Below are 15,575 nucleotides of genomic sequence, written 5' to 3'. Positions count from 1 at the left end.
CTGCATGTCTGGAAGCAGTACAACATGTAGAAATTTAAAAAAAAAAAAAGAAAAGAAAAAGCAAACTTACATGAACAAATGGAGAATTTAATTAAAAGCAGAGGATGGATTCTGAGCATTTTTCAGGATCAAGTGACCTGGAAAAAGAGACAGAAAACCTCAAGTGGATAAAAAGTGTTTACAGTACAAATGAGAAAAAAATAAAGTTCAAATAACAAATCTAAGTAATTAAAATTGGAAAGAGAACTTCAAAAAAGTTTTTAAAAGAGAAACTTTGCAAATTATATACCCGATGATATTTGACACTTTATTTACAAAAAGACACATCATTTTCCCCTCATTAGTGCATATTTCTTCCTTTCTACAGTCTTTTAGCTGCTACATCAGGGTTTTTCCACTTTTGGTCATTAGTATTTGCACAGCAGTGGCTCCAGACACCTTTGGGATGGCCACCACCTAACAGAGACAAATGAGAGTCCTGCTTCACAGCGGCCTTTATCCAGCAAAGATGCTGTCTTTTCAGAAGAAAATGACAGGTAAGTGAGAAAGGCTACTCACAACTGAAGCTACATGACATTACTTTGTAGAAGCTTTACAGACCTTCCCCTGTCTGTTTTGACTAGCAAACAAGCACTACACACACGTGCCGGTAAGACATTTCCCCCATATGTAGCCCTGAGCTGGGGCTAACACGCATGTTTCTGCAGGAGAAGGTGTTCATGCTTCTCTCCTTGTACCATTCCAAAATGACTTGGAGTGGTTCCCACACCAATTCAAGCATGTCTGAATTTTGCTCGAGTTTTTGAAAACTGTGTACCCCAAACTGGGAGATTGAAAGCAAGAGAATCTGCTACAGATTCTTACAGCTACAGAGCAAAGTTACTCACTTCAGTTTTCCCCAATTCTGGCAATTCAGGGCACCATGAGTCATTATACTCTCCTGCCAACTACTGTTTCAAAGCACAAATCTCCATAAGGGGAAATTAAATATTTCTACAAATTCGCCCTTCGAGAGCCAAGAGAACTGTCTCACTGAGAGTGCTTCTTGACATGACACACAGAAAAAACCCTCAACATAATCACTGCGGAGTAATCAGAAAATGTAATCGTATTCCAGAGCTGTCACTGCGTCTGTTTCTGAGACAGGCAAGTACATTTCTGACATGTGGGGCCTGTTTCTGCTGCCACTGAAGTCAAAGGCAAATCCTCCTCTGGCTTGAGCAACCACAGACCCACTATTATGGTATAAAGCAGAGCTACAGCAAAAGAGTGAGGATCTTCCTCAGGAGGGTAGGTAGACACAGCTGAGCTGCTGCTCTTCTCCAGCTACTCTGCAAGGTAAGCTGTAGGGTTTCATAAAACAGAGACACAAGCAGTAATGGGATCAAGAGCTGCTCTTCTTGTTAGAGGGACCAAATTAACTTTTCCTAAGATTAATCTACCTTCCCTATTTCCCCTAAATAAATAAGCAAACAACACAACAGCAGAACAAGGCAAGTTATTCTAGTGCTTAACTAATTAACAGTACTAATTAGTGTTTAATGACAATGATAATTATAATCATATCCCTGTGAGTCTACTGAGGCTGCCACATCAGATGGATTGTACTGTTACCCCTCTGTCTACAAACTTAAATCAATATCACTTCAAACCCAACAGGGTCACTTAATGAAAAGTGATCAGAGAGTCACCTTTCGTTTCTGTGCTAAAATGAGAAATTCAAAAGCCTTTTGAGTGGTGGGAGGAGAAAGGATAAAGCAATGAAATCAGTATATGAAGCATCTTGCTGTCTCACGTAGGCATCATTCCCCAGGTTTTCATTTGAAGGAGCCAAATATCAACAATCCCAAAGCCAATATTCACAGGCTCTATGTAACTACCACATTTCTAATAACAGCAAAGAAATACAGAATAATTTAGGTTTGGAAAGACCTATGAAGTTCAATCTACCCTTCAAAGTAGGGCTACACAAAGCAGTTTGCTCATGGCTTTGTCTACCCAAATACCCAGCTAAGTCAACCACAGAACACATAGGATATAACACAGACAAGAAATTCCTTTAAGTGAATTAAGCAATTCACTCTGATGTACGCAAGGCCAGACCTGACCATCGCATGAGAACACGGGAGAAATATGGAGAAGATACCGAGCAGCTAAAAACTCAAATAGGCTTGGCATGGTACTAAGATATGTATTCACACACATGCCAGGTCTTTGAACCCACAATAAACATATACAGCAGGAGCACTCTTGTGAGTATTGTGATAATGAAAACAAGATGCATGAACATAAAATTCCAAGGAAACAGAATTTGGAGCATCCAGAGGTCAGAGTCGAGAGTACGACTGTTACTGTTTTCAACGCCAAAAGCAGAAGCACAGTAGAGCTGAGTCTCAGTGGCTTTTGTTGTCATCAACTACAAACATGGCAGAGGGAATCATCTAAGAGGGATAGACAACTAACTATGGAACAGAAGCTTTTGATCTACCTTAGACAACCATCCTTATTGTATTTTTTTGTGGGTTTTTTTTAAAGCATATATAGTGAAATACAAAAATAATTCTGAAGTTCATTTCTCTCATTTTGTAAGAAAAATTTGTGAGTTGGAACAAATTCTTGAAAGGCAGGGACTTGTCCCTGTTCCCTGACCACCACGCTCCCTCCATCTCACACTAGGAATATATCTTTCCCTATCTGTTACACCAATTCCAGGAGGAAATCAACTATACATTTCCATTAGTGGCTACAGCTCTGATCCTACGATTAGTTAAACACAAGCTTAATTTTATGCATGTGAGTCATCCCACCAACATTCCCATATGCCAGAGACTTTGTGGGATGGGTGCCTAAAATGAAACCATCATGAATTAATTCCATTTTTGAGCTGCAGAACCATGGTTGGAAAGTACATGAAGAAATGAAATACTAGAGCATAAATCTACAATATAACATAGGCAGAGGAACTAAGAATTAAAAAAAAAAAAGAGAGATTAGCTTATTCCTTCTGAAAAAAACTACACAAGACTTGATGTTATTAATTAGGAAGTCTCATTCTTCTTACCCAACCATTAGTGCTTCTCCAACAAAAACATGGCAAAACGCCTCACTTTAAAGAGCACATGTCAGATTTTGGATTTAACTCTGCCTGCTTTTGGCCACTATAGCATCATAAATTTGCTACATCTTTCATTCTGGCCCTTTACACTAGAAGTAGCTCTAAACCTCTATTTTCTACATATGCAAAACAAAAATATGTCAGGGACTCATAGTATTAATGGAAGTCCCTAACACGTACTTACCATTTTACATTTGAAAAATACTCTACAAACATTAACTAAGTAATTAGAACTAAATATAACTAATTAATATACTAATTAATTATATGAGTACTGAGTGGATGCTGCTCAAAATAGCTGCAACATTTTAGCAATGAAACAGAACATCACAGCAGTGTAACTGTGAGCTCTGTTGCAGGAACACATGCCAGAACTAGACCTGTTAGCGTGCAAGATGGTAGAACAACATTTAATAAGTCAGAGTGAAGTCTCAGTGGTAACATCACTGGACATGTCTAAAAGCAATGGGCCCAGAATCTTTCATTGACATTTTTGCTACCTGCTAAAGATAAATGCATTACACAACTGTTACTCAGAAGCAAAGGTGCCTTATTACTTCAAAGATCAGTGGAATCTCACACTACTAGTAAATTTAATTGTCTTCAGCATTTTCACAAAGTATTTAATAGAATTATCTTTCTCTGTTTACTAAAACAAATATTTCAGCACACATTAAAGCGTATCTCCTGGAAACCTAGTGCATGCTCAACATTTCACATCATATGCAGTACACAGAGTCACTCTCAGAAGATACACGTAATTTCTTCACAGTTACTACCACCTTTTGGTACCAAGCTACCCAAGGTCTGCCTCCTTTTCTAGACACTTTGTAAATACACCACTCACATGCTATAGCAACTGGGGATTACTCTGATTTGAACTCACATAGCAAAACTGGCTTAATTCTGTTTTTCCTATTAAGCAGATTAGTTGAAAAACAAAAACATATTATTTGATTTTAGAAGGGAAACTTTTAATACCAAAATATGAATTTAAAATGTAAAGTGTGCAAATATTTACCATGCCCTCTTCTCACAATGCTCCTAATAGCAAACTTATCCCTGACAGTATTCATCTCCTGTAAACACTGGCAAAGCAATTTCAGAATTGTTATTCCGTTGCATATTCACTAGCTGTTGCTGGAGGTATTTTGTTCAGCTCTAATTAGCACAGTTAATAAGATCAATATTTTCATTACTGAGTGCTGCAGTAAGGCAAAACATGCTTAAAAACTTACATTTACAAAATACCAAGAAATATATTTCTTGGGAAATCCTATTCATCTATTGTGAAAGTAAAAAGCCCTCCAAAACTGGAGGAAAAAGCACTTTTGGTGTTTGTCATTTTGGTGAGGCCAAAAAAAAAAAAAAAATCCATAATAGTTGGGGTGCTTTTAGAGAAAAGTGGGATCTCTTTCCTAATTGTTTTTAAACTACTATTTACAGGTGTTGCTTTTTTCAGGGGAAAAAAGCACTGAGCTCTGAATTTTGGAATTGCTCTGGCAGCCCTCAGTGCTGACCCTATCACTCTCTTTGCACCCTGGCCTACCTTAAAAACCACAGAAACCTGAAAGAAAAGCAGAGGCACTCCAATTTAGAAGCAGTGTTTAAAACTGCATTACAGTACTGGCAAAACAAGACCAAAGGCAGTGAGAGCAATACAGCTGTAATGGGCAGAAAGGCATTAGGTCTGAGGCAAGAGCACAGCCCTCAGCATCCCTGCCCTGAGAACGGGCATGTGAGGCCTTGGGCTCTTGGCTTCTATCTGCAGAGAGTACCCTCTTTGGGCTTTGTGATAGCTACAACAGCACCAGGAAGGAGGAATCAAATTGCGTGTCAGACCTCCTGTTTCCCAGACATCTGGGCTTTGTGAGTTAGCATTCAAAAGATCAGAAAAGGATCCTATGCCAATAACTTCCTCCCCTCGACAGTTTTCTTTTTAAAGAAGAAAGATGCATCCAAATACCAGTTTTTTAATTGTGAACTGACAATTCACCATGCCTCTCCCTCTGCAGAAATGTCCGTCAGGAAATTGTCACTGTAAAACATCCTAAAATAATTCCATGCTCATGTTAAGTAATTATTTTCAAAACTGTTCCTGCAGAAAAGTATGATCAAATATCAAGCAGATACTGTGTAATTAAGCAGCAAGACACAACGGAGAGTAGAATATAGATCTAGGTGCTTTATTAAGCATGAGGCTGAAGGCACAGGTTGTCAAAGCAGAAAGACATGCATTATATTGCACAGCTTGTAACATAGAGCTGTTTCCTACCGTAACACATCCTGCACCTGTTGAGGTTTTGCCACCCACTGCGCCCACTTGAATTGGTTTTCTTCATTTCCATGGCCACCTTTTCTACACAACTAGATTCTACTTCCTCTCCAACTAACATGCTAAACTTGCAATTCACAGCATCAGAGCTGAAAAGATATTTAGAAGCCAAAACAACAAAAGACAAGACAAATTTGGCATAACACTTCCAAGGAAAGGCAAGTGAAATTACTGATGAAACATGCTAGGTGATTCCCCAAGCATATTCAGTTTTCTATTAACTATGAGCTCACATTAAAAAGCCTCTTCTTTTAAGATTACAATTATAGCAGCATGGCAGCTTGATCTACTGTCCAACTATGAAACACTTAATTTAAGAAATGGAGGAAAGCTATTTAATAGGAGGAACATCAGAGAAGCCATTTGGGGACTTACCTGATTAGTAAGGTTCACATATTCATTTCCTCACAGACACAAATGCAAGCAGTAGGCTTAGAAGTACAGGAGGTGGTCTATGCACTGCTAACTTACAGACATAAACGAGACAATCTTTGAACTATATTGCAGTTTCTACACCAGCAAAGAGCTGGTATAGACTAGGAGAACAGAGTACAAGGGCAGATGGTTACTCAGAAAACCTAAAACCAACATGCAAATAGTCTCTTCAACAGATATTAGCTCAAGCCAATGCAACCCAACTATCTTCTTCACTCCGCACTTTTGCTTGGTTGAAAAATTAGTTAGACATTTATCTGCAAGGGAGGATTAAAAAATAAATTAAAAAATAAAAGTTTGAATGCTTGTCTGGACATCTTCCTCTGGAAAGATGCATTATCTCTAAACATGGCAGCAGATACGAACCACTAGTTCCAGAAATAGTCTTTGTTCTTTTTCTTTTTCATGAAACAGGGATGGATTTTGGAAAGGATAAAAGACATTCATCGTTAAACCCAATCCCTCAGCAACATGTGCCAGGAGCCCTGGGAATTCATCTGTCACCAGTGCTACCTGGAGAACTCTCATAAACTACAAGTTTGTTGCTAGCCCGAATTATGACAGCAGGGTAACGCTGGATAATATTGAAGAATCGCAATCCAGACTGTACTGTGAATAACTCAGGTTGTACTGCATCATTTCCCACTTTCATTATGTCACACATCAGATTTAGAGACTGTTGTACTCCATTGTCTGTTCTTTTTACTGTCTCTGTCACCAGAATGAGGCACCCAAAGCGTAATGCCAAGTGCAGTCTGTGAAAGATAGCAAGACACTGAACTCCTTCATATTTTATAAGTCAATTTTCCAGGCAGTCCAGGCTGCTGCAGCTGAAGAAAAGAACAAAAGTCGTTGGCCATTCTTATCACAGGGTAAACTGTTGCATGCCAGACTTCCATAGAAAGATGTCATTACTAGGTGTACTTCTGTGACACAGACTACACACCACACTGCAGGAAACGGGGCAAATATAATGCATTATGGTGATCATTTTAATACTGTATTTGTAAGACCTGTCAAAAATGCAGTGTTTATGAGTGTGCACATACTATATGCATACATGCATATATATAAATATGTGTTTCCATCCCAGGTGAGCCAAAAGACTTTGCTACTTTAGGTAAGAAAAGGTGAGGAGAGACCATACGCAGAGTTAGTACAGGGTGTCTACCAAGGTACAGAAAGAGAAAGCCAGGGCAAAATTAGACCTCCTAGCTTGGGTCTGAGTTGCATGATTGCTGCTGGGGTCAGTATTAAGTCTGGAGCCTGCAGTTGTGATTGAAAGGGGAAGAGCATTGCCTTCATCTCACAGCATTCCTACTCATTAGGCCTGTTTGGTAAAGGAAAGCTGGAATATATACAAAAGTGCCACTGCAACCCTACTCCACATCTTTGGCTGCAGAAACTAAAACCAGAATTATGCTCTTATTTTCTTAGAGTTATTTAAAAAAAAATAAAAATCAGAAAAACAGAAACCTAAAATGTCCAGAAACAATTGCCAGGAGTTTTGTACTTATTTGTTTGTTTGATGGTGGTCTGTGCCTAATAAACAATGCATCTTCCTATGTCATTTGATTAAATTGAAACCAAACAAAGAACCAAAATCTATCCCTCTCTCTCCCCACCCCCACTCACAGGAAAGCTTTGATCTGTCACACTGGCAGTAAAACCAAAAAAAAAAAAAGCCAACCCACCCAACCAAAAAACATTCCTATCACTCCACAGCTTTTCTTAGACTCTGCTAGTTAAACTCCACTCAAGTAATCAGTTACCATTTATTGTTCCATTTATCTCCTAGCCTCTTTAGCCCAGTATCTCAACAATCAAATACAAAAATAAAATCCTGTAACTCAGTAAGAGCAATGCAAACACTGCTAGGAACGGACTGTGCTATTTGAAGGTCAAGTAAAGCAGCATTTGAGGTCAAGTGGCAGGCAAAAACCTGCCATATTGTGCTGCCATCACAGAGGTTTATGCTCTCCATTACACTGAAATAAAACTAGATTTGCTCTGGAATTTCTACTCATTTACACCAGAGTAAATCAGTGAAGCTTTTGGATCATAGTAATTAAGTGCATTGATGACTGAGCTTAGTCATATCACAGAGGGATACCTGCACAGTCTTTAATCAGAGAGAGATTAGTTCTTTCTTTATATATAAACTCTAGATCTTAGATCTTAGAGGATACAATTTTCTGTTCTGCCAGTGAATCACGGCTTGAATTTTGCTTAATTCTCCCACAGCATGCATCTCCTGTAATGGTCTCCCCTGCAGACAAAATTTCTACCCAAAGTACTAGGCTATTTCAGAAAGAAACCACTCTTATTTGCCTGAATTGGTTGGTATGGTACTTAAATAGCCATATTCACCTAGTGATTTCTCTGAATGCTTGTTTTCAAATGCTTGACATGATTTTTTGTTTTGTTAAAGTTTGAAAAAGGTTAGGTGAGTATGGAACACAAAATTTAGAACAGATTTGTATCAAGCCAATATTCAAATTGGGAATGTGCAAAGCAGGCATATTAAAAAGCTGGACCACCAATTTCTATTTCCAGGACTTACTATTTCTGTCTGGCAGAGAAACATCCATGTGAGAGAAAACAAATTTAACAAAAAAACCAAACTCATCAAACCAAAAAAATACCCCAAAAACAAGGGACAGAGGGACTGTGTATATCCTCTGATAGCTTTGACTTTTAATTTTATTTATATTCAGGACTTTGGCCATGACATATGGTAGGAGAAGGAAGAGAATTCAGCAATGGAAGAGAAGTATTAGTAGTGCATTAAGCAGCTCTGTTCCAGTCTGATGGAAACATGGGTTCCTACTGGCCACCTCGCGTACTGGTTTAATATGAGAGGGTATCAAGAATGGAAACCAAAAAGCTAATGTCTGTGAATGTGCATGAAAATGAGCATGCACATAATGAACAAGTAGAGCAAAACCCAAAGTCCTGCATCATTATTAAGTAACTACTGGAATTAAAATACTTTGACAAGCAGTTTCATGAGGCTTATGTATCACAAGTTTCTACAACTCTTAAAGCACTTCCATTGGCAAGTATCAGTCATCCTTCCCAGCTTCCTATCATTCCCTGGCACACAACACTGTCTTTTACAATTATGCTGAATTCCTCAGCAACCTCAAACCAACCAGAATACAGGTATCTTTCATCTTCTGCCTATATGCACTGACAGTCTGCATGTACCAAGTGATTTCACTCCTAATACATCAAGAGTTGGACTCCAGACTTTGTATTGCAAGTGAGCAGGCAGAGAGCACTCAGTCCAGAAAGGGGAAACCTTGGCTGAGTAGAGCTGTGGGTTTGACTCCCCTCTCACCAGAGTGCTCTGATAATGACACCAAGCTACCTTTAAGCTGAGAACACACTCCACCTTCTGCTGGAATCTGTATCACAGCATTCCACAGAAAAACACAAAATACATGGAATCAAAAGAACAGAACTGCACTCTCATGGTTAGCACACGAGTGCATTCCCATCTCTGCTCTTCAACCATGCCTGTATTTTACCTTTAAAACTAAATGGGAGTCCCTACCAGTCCAAAGGTGAATAGAAATCCCTTTGCTGGCCATAGAGAGTATGGGGCTGCAAATCTCGGCAGATCTCTGTAGTTTTTAGCCATTTGGGGAAGAAAGATGAAGGTGTCTTAAATCTCACCCTTCTCTTCCCCATGTCCACCACAGCTCATGCAGAGGGACCGCAGCTGAAGGTTACGAGTTCTGTTACAGGGCTGCTCACTGTGTGGCAAAAATCCCTTCGTTACATTTGATCCTAAATGACCTTCAAAACTCTCCAAGTGAGTCTTAGCCTCCCAGGCGATAAGGGCATGTTTAAAGCATGCAGTGGAGCATGTTACAGGAGCCCATGAATGCAGTTTGCCGGCAACTGGAGCATGACTCCCATCTGGACAACATGGTAGTGAACAGCAGGGGCATCCTGGCTCCCCACTGTGAGGAGCAGTGACCCAGCTGGGTCTTGGCCTGCACTCTGGTAGTGGGACCCATGGGGCAGCAGTGCTACCCTTGGCCCAAGGAGGAGTCCTTGTCCCCATCTCCCCCATGGTGCTTCAAAGCACCATGAGGTGTGCTGGAAGACTTGCAGCCACTGGGATGTTTAGTAGCATGGCTGGTTGGCTGGAAAGATTGATTACCTGATCCCACAAGCCCCAGGACTTCCAGATCTGGGGTTGTCACAAACTGAACCAGATTAAGTGATCTCCGCTTATTGCACAGGGTTGCTCAATGTCTCAGGGAGAGCTGACAAGCCTTACTTAACTGAAGCCAGGGCTAATATTTTTAAAAGCAGCTCCCTGACTTCTCACCTTTCTTCTTACACTGGGAACTCAATTGACTACTACAAGGGAAAAGAAAGCTCTTACCCAGATGGGTTTTTTTTATATATGAGGGCTTTGAACCCTGATCTCATGAAAGATATCCCTGCCCAGGGCATGGGGTTAGAACTAAATGGACTGTAAAGGCCCCTTCCAACCCAAACCGTTCTGTGATTCTCTCGGTATCCAGCCTTCAAGTCAGCTGTGCAAAACCAAACCTGAGAAGAATTTATGAAGTTTGCTAATGGCACTGACCTGTTTTTCTATCTGACCTTTTCTTTATTTTCCAGTGACTGCCTTCCTTCATAGCCCTTAATGACATTTAGAACCAGATTTTAATTAAGGTACCTAACAAGCACATAGGCAATTATGATTTTAACAAATACCTTATAGGCTAGGCATATCAGCTTTACCAATGAGGTAGGCATATAAGCACTTTTGAAAATGTCAGACATCTATCTGCAGCTCAAAGCACCTAATGACCTTAAAAATAATCTAACCCTCAAGTCCTATGTATTCTAAAAAGCTCTTTAAAAAAAAATATATATATATATATGCTATACACTTATACAGAGGGAATATTGTGGAGTCTCTTTCAAGCTAGAACTACAAACATTTAAAAAAATACAAAAAATAATCCTTTGAGCCTCATAAACTTTCTAAGGAAATTAACTGTAGTGTAATACTGCTGGTAGATCATCACTGCAAGTTGCAAACAGTATTCCAAAGCATGGTAGCAAGAGTAATTGGCTTCCCCCTCCATCCCAAAGTTCTTGACCTTTTGCTCCTCATTAGGGACATAAAACATTGGGAAAACAATTACATTTGTCATATTTCTTGTAAAATTATACAAGTAGAAATTAAAATAGTTGGAGTCCGTAAAGTGAATTTGAAAGGCTTTGTGTAGGAAACGGCTAAGAAAAGAGTTATTTAAATCCCCTTGAAGTAATTCTAGCAGTAATCATGCCACATGCACTTGCACTTCAAAGTATTAAAATTTTAACAAAGTGAAATTATAAACAAAGCTGTAAAATTTAAAGATGGTTACACATCTGTTCCTGTTCTGGTATTTAAAGCACAGATCCTGGTGAAAGAAACAGTAATCATTCGAACACCTGACCTCAGAAACTTTCCGATCCCTACAATTCATTACTGGCTCTCAAGCTCCAATCAAAAGAAGGTTACAGAACTGAAACATTGGCTTGCTCCTTCCAATTTCAATAGTATTTTTAATTTAAACTCAGGGTCCCGTGAAGGAGAATATCATACCATGTAGGTCCTACTTGTATTGACAAAAGTTTGTAACTTCCTGCTAAGAAAGAAAAATACTACAAACCTCAAGCTGTAGGATTTAAGAGGTAAATAACCTTTAGGCAACATTTGACAGCATATTGTAGGCATACATATTAATATGTACATTGATACAGGAATCAATGTTGCCTCTGATAGAAGTGTAAGAAAGTAATATTGATAATAATAATAATTTAATACCATATGTAACATTAAAATAACTGATGCATCGGTGCAGAAATACTGTGCTTGCAAAATTACAATACATCTCTTGACGTGAATTTTCATGCTGTAGATCAACAATGAAAGAAACATACTAGTTGTTATAAAGCAGCATGAGAGAGAACTCCAGTCAAGGGTGTAAGAGTAATTGCCACTTCAATCTACCACTCTTGAGTAAGTTTCAATAGTCATTTGGCTTCCCTGTCTTCAGAAGCTGAAGCAATAAGGCAAGCAAAAATAATTGAACCTGTAGTTTTTCCTGCACATGCCTGCTAGTTCTACAGAGATAGTTGTTCTATACTGTGTGTAGATTGCATGTTGTTCTACAAACGTAACTTTAATTGTGATGAAGGATGACATACAGATACATAGGAGGGCATGTGAGAGACAAGGAATGTTGCAGTGAAAAAACAAGCTACTGGCGGTGTCTTCTCATGCAAAGTATCAAAATATTTGGGAAACCCACAACAAAGACCTGAGCACAGTTTCAGCCTGCATAGGATGCATAGTAGCATCCTCACACTTACTTTTTCTTTCATACTCTTTTTTATTTTCTATGCCTCGCTCTACAACTGCAGTGTAGAAAATATCTGCATTTTTGTGTTATGTTTCTTCATAAAGTGTCCCATTTCTGTCTCCTGCCCACTGCTACACATGCAATGACTCACACAATTAATTCAACAGTGTGAATTTTGTTCATTGAAAATCTGGCAACTTTGAAATTTCACAAGGAAATTCCAAGTCAGACACATTTGTTAATTATGATTTAGGAATGAAACCTGAGAAGCAGAAATTATGTAACTTCATTGCAACATGTTCTCTAATTCACAGATAAAGCTATTAATTCATACAAACAGAATAGGTTCAATATTTCTAGTCTTAATCTGGCATCTGAAAACTTACATCCTTTTTTGGGGGGAAGCCAGGCAACTCCAACTGTAGAAACAAATATAAACTGATAAAAGGACTTACTAAAATTCTTTACAAAAATTATTTCTGAACCAACTTTGACATCCAGGTTCTTTGCTAGCTTTGCTGAATCTACCAGTATAGATGTACAGGACATTATTATTCCATATCTCAGAAGGAATACACCTTTCAACATTTTGACATTTGTTTATTTATTATTAACCAGCTTGTTTATTAAACAACTTCTTTATTTCCTGATTATGAAACAAGGCATTTGCACACAAAGGGTTAATTGAGAGTTTTAGGATTTTTTCCAATATCCCATGCTGAAATACATTAATAAAGCTGCCTCATGCAGACACTTTCAAATAGAAATTTACAAATGCATTATACTGCTTAACTGTTACACAGCCCATCCTCTTAACACAGATTTTTTTGCTACAAGGGGGAACAGCCTGTAGGAACTACTCTAGTACAGCAAGGGCTCATGGCTCACTTGTGGTTACAGACCTCCAGCGTAGCAACATTCTTTTGTCAGCCTTGTAATTTTTTTGCCAGGTACTCTGTACATTAAGTTGTTTCATTTCAATTGCCCTAAGGGTTTCTTGCTCACTAACTAATGGAGAGCTTGACGCATCATTACTTTAACATAGCACAATGTGATAAAGCTGTAGGATTCTCTAGTAAAGAAATTACTGGTTCTGTTCTCATTAGATTAGTTCTCATAATACTTAACCACGCATCAGCAAGGCCTCTATATTTAAAGTGTTGTTTAGAAGAGATATTTCATTGGGTTCAACTAATTTCTATAAAATAAAGGGTAATTTCAAATGTAGTTTACCTGCACACACAAAAAAATGGAGACAGAGTGAAACTATGAATTTCCTTTACACACACACACACACATAAATAGAACTCTTATCTGTTCGTAAATGTCAAAATCAGGTTTGGGTTTAATACACTAATTAAACTGAAACAGCATATGAGACCTTTGGGATGTACAATCTTTATAGGTTACTAAATCTAGGGCTGTTTGAAGATGCAGTTTGTGCATTGGCACTGATCAGAAACTTCAGAATGGCTCACAAACCATGCATGTCCCAGCCATTTATAGAGAGCAGAAGCAGTTCAGATAAGAGCTGCTAGAATGCAGACAAATCTCATTCTGCATGCATGCTCAATCCCTAGCCTACATGTTTGTTTTGCATATTCTTTGTTTAAAGTTTTTAATTACCATATCCAGGTTTTCCTCTCTCAACAATGCCAACAGGGAGAGTCTACCTTAAAAATGTTTTACTAATAATCCTTTTCCTCTTCAGCGCTCTCTACTGAGTTAAGGATTTATGTACCTCCTAAACCCAGGCTATCCACCATATCCCTTGATCTATTTGCATTTCACTAAACATCCTTCAGCAGTTTCCTTATTGACTCTTGTATATCTCTGTCTATGACCTTCTGTCTAAATTTTAAGGATTAAGAGCATCCAAAATATTGTATGTTTTCCTGTAAAAACTTTTACAGACGTAACATGGGTTTAGAAACATTCTGTGCCAGTTGCCAGATCCTACAACTGGTGTAGGACCAGCATGTGAGAAAGATCTGGGTTTGACACCATGAACAAGTCTCGGTCCCTGCTTTCTTCATCGTATTTACTCCAACAAGAATCTGGGTGTACAGTGCATTCAATAGCAGATTGTAAAAGAGTTCCTACTTCTTGGCAAAAAGCATAACCATTCTTGTGCTCAATTAGACTTCCTCCAAAAAATGCTTGTTTTATAGTGCATTCAATTTTTTCTAAGAATTTGAGCCCTATCTACACCTGTGAATGAAAAATTAGTCATTTCAGTAGTTGAAAGCAATACTTATCAAGAACATTAATAACATATTTGGTAATCTACCTCTTCATGTCACATGTTCACAGTGGAACCCTCCTATGCAATGTGGTTCAGTGGACTGGAAATCCTGGCTGTACGTTTGACCTGTTACAGCTCTTTGGGGAAGTCAGCTGCCTTCTGAATTTCCTTTCAGGAAGCACGTCAGGATCTGTGCTGCACCAAAAAAAAAAAAAATTGGTTAATATTTCAGCAATTATACAAAAAAAAAAAAAAAAAAAAGCTGTAAGGCCTCACTCCTGTTCCTGGTACAATCACTAAAGTTTTGTTATTGACTTTGCTTGGAGCAGGATTGATCTCCACAGGCAACAAATGCATTGAATTAGATTAGTAAATTACTGTTCCCACGACCAAGTTAAAAGACAAATGAGTAGTTAAGTGAGAGTCTGGTAACAATATCACATCACAGGGCTTCCTGATTATTTTCCTGTGGAATTCACACAGAGGAATTTCAAGGAAAATACTCTCCCATCAGTACACGTGGGACTTTTATATAAAATGTATAAATCCTTTACAAATAGAGATTGTAAATCTGTCTCCTATCAAAAGGAACCTAAATTCAAAGCTAAAGTCAGCCCATTTGGAAGTCTGCATTAAGATCAGCTGATTTTCTTTTGACTGTGAGTTTCACACAGTTCTAGCTAAATACATTAGGAAATACAGTCTGTCAGGACCGGGTATTTAATTTAAATATGTTTTCAAAAATTCAGACTATATTTTGATTAATGAAGCTTTTCTTGATTAATGGAGCATTGCAGAAAATCTCTGTGGGATCATGCTATGTTAAAATGAAGAACTTCTAATACAGACTTTTAAAATTTTTCGAAGTGGATATTCACACAGGTCTTGTCTTGCATGATCCATTTAAGTGCACAGATTAGAAATGATGGCATATCCTTTTTGCAGGGGTCTCATGTGCCTGCTCCCAGTGATTACATGACATAGTCAAGCAGTTCTCAGACTGAACAGAAAATATGACCTATAATGCAACAGCTTATGTGCCACAGAAGACAGGATATGAAT

The sequence above is a fragment of the Gallinula chloropus genome (assembly GCF_964237585.1).
Source record: "Gallinula chloropus genome assembly, chromosome: 8".
Classification (NCBI taxonomy): Eukaryota; Metazoa; Chordata; class Aves; order Gruiformes; family Rallidae; genus Gallinula; species Gallinula chloropus.
This window is presented reverse-complemented; position numbering follows the sequence as displayed.